The 2186-nt window shown below is 37.0% G+C and overlaps 1 pseudogene; it reads right to left on the reverse strand.

Annotated features, from left to right (window-relative positions):
- Window positions 1-1367: 1367 nt before the first annotated feature.
- Window positions 1368-1932, reverse strand: LOC126952488 (dihydrofolate reductase-like; annotated as a pseudogene).
- Window positions 1933-2186: the final 254 nt, after the last annotated feature.

Consider the following 2186-nt stretch of genomic DNA (forward strand, 5'->3'; position numbering starts at 1 on the left):
GTTTTTTGAGACGGAGTCTTGCTCTGTCTCCAGGCTGGAGTGCAGTGGCGCGTTCTCGGCTCACCACAATCTCCACCTCCCGTGTTCAAGCGATTCGCCTCCCTCAGCCTCCAGAGTAGCTAGGACTACAAGCGCGCGCCACCATGCCGGGTAATTTTTTTTTTGTATTTCAGTAGAGACGGGGTTTCACCGTGTTAGCCAGGATATTCTCGATTTCCTGACCTTGTGATCCGCACGCCTCGGCCTCCCAAAGTGCTGGGATTACAGGCATGAGCCACCATGCCCGGCCAATAAGTTTTAATAAGAAAAGTTAACCCCGTCTCTACTAAAAAAACCACAAAAAACAAGCCAGGCGAGGTGGCGGGCGCCTGTAGTCCAGCTACTCGGGAGACTGAGACAGGAGAATGGTGTAAACCCGGGAGGCGGAGCTTGCAGTGAGCTGAGATCCGGCCACTGCACTCCAGCCTGGGCAACAGAGCGAGACTCCGTGTCAAAAAAAAAAAAAAAAAAAAAAAGGAAAAGTTAAATAATATTTTTTATAAATTGTTTTAGCCACTTATATATGCCCGAAGTATGTTTGGAGTTTAAAATGGGCTTGATCAAATTTGAATATGTAGAAAAGATTGGGGGCTAAAATCCCATATCTATCAATTTCAACTATATTGATTATTAAAAACCAAAAAAAAAAAAACCAGAAAAATATGTCTATAATATTAAGATAAAATGAGTTGCAAATCTAAGTCAAAAAAAGATAGTTATTTGTACATATTTAAATATCAAATTAAAATCAGGAAGTCATCTGAGGTGTACCATGTTTCAGTAACTGGCAAACTTCGTGTAGAATTCATAAGTGTCTTTTGATGGATAACCTGGAAAATTTTTATAATTAATGAATAAGATTTTTCTTCAAAATTTTAAAACATATTTTCCAAAAGGGGGTGAAAAAGTAATGACGACAAATAGGTGCAAGTATATATAGCTGGAGTCAGAAAACAAGCTTATGTAATCTAACTTTTTTTTTAAGGCTATGTGCATCTTCACCTTTAATAAATACTGCCAACATTTAAAAACCTGACAATGTCAATGACTGGTGAACATGTCACATGTGATGAGTGTGAAATGACATCTCTTCGCAGCAGGTGCTGGAGACAGTCTGGCCTTAGAGAAGCACTTAGACAGTTATAGCAAGAATGTTTTATAAATGGTGTTTGATATAGTCTAAGATTAATGGGGAATAAAAACATGTTGCTTAGAAATAATTATTCATAGATCTAAAGTCAACAAAATCTTTCTTTTCTAATGTAACGATATATAAGATTTTAGAGAAAGGGAGAACAACTTGAAATAAATCAGAAAACACTTTTATATTAATCATTCTTTTCATATACTTCAAATTTGTACTTAATGCCCTTCTCCTCTTTCACATCAGAGACAACACCTTGTGGGTATTCTGGGAGAAGTGTACCTTTGTCTAAATCATATTCTGGGGGAAAAAAAGTGTAACTTTCAAGGTCTTGCATGATCCATACCACAAATAGTTTAAAATAATCTCTTAATTCATGGATTCCTTATAAACAGAACTGACTCCCACTGTAAAAACCATGTCTAGTTTATTCACTAATTCTAGTTACGCAATACGCTTTAAGGCATCACCCAGACTTTAGGCAGGAAAAGGAGCTCTTTATGGTGGTCCCTTGGATTCTCTACTGACAACTAAATTAATTATATACTTTAAAGGTTGATTCTTCTCAGTAATCGAGAACCAGGTCTTCCTACTCAAAAACACTAGATTCTGTTTACCTTCTACTGAAGAGGGTGTGGTCATTCTTTGGAATTGAATTTATTTCTAAGCTAGGGTCAGGGCAGGTCCCCATTCCTGACAATGCCCATCTTCTGGGAAACAGCGACAATGCAGTTTAGCGGATGAACCATGACAACAGCAGTTAACACCTATGAGCTGGGTCACTACACCAGGATGCAAGGCCAAGAATCATGTGAAATTCTAACTCTTGTTTTTATATTGCCAGTCATTACCTCCATTTCTTCCTTGGATTTGGGTTACTGTTGAGGAATAAGATTATTGCTAATATTTATAATATTTTATCAGTATTACATTTTATGATTAATAAGAAATATTTTACATCCATAAATTAGATAATGGGTTCACCTATAAATATTTTTAGCCA

Source organism: Macaca thibetana, chromosome 4 (genome assembly GCF_024542745.1).
Source record: "Macaca thibetana thibetana isolate TM-01 chromosome 4, ASM2454274v1, whole genome shotgun sequence".
Lineage (NCBI taxonomy): Eukaryota > Metazoa > Chordata > Mammalia > Primates > Cercopithecidae > Macaca > Macaca thibetana.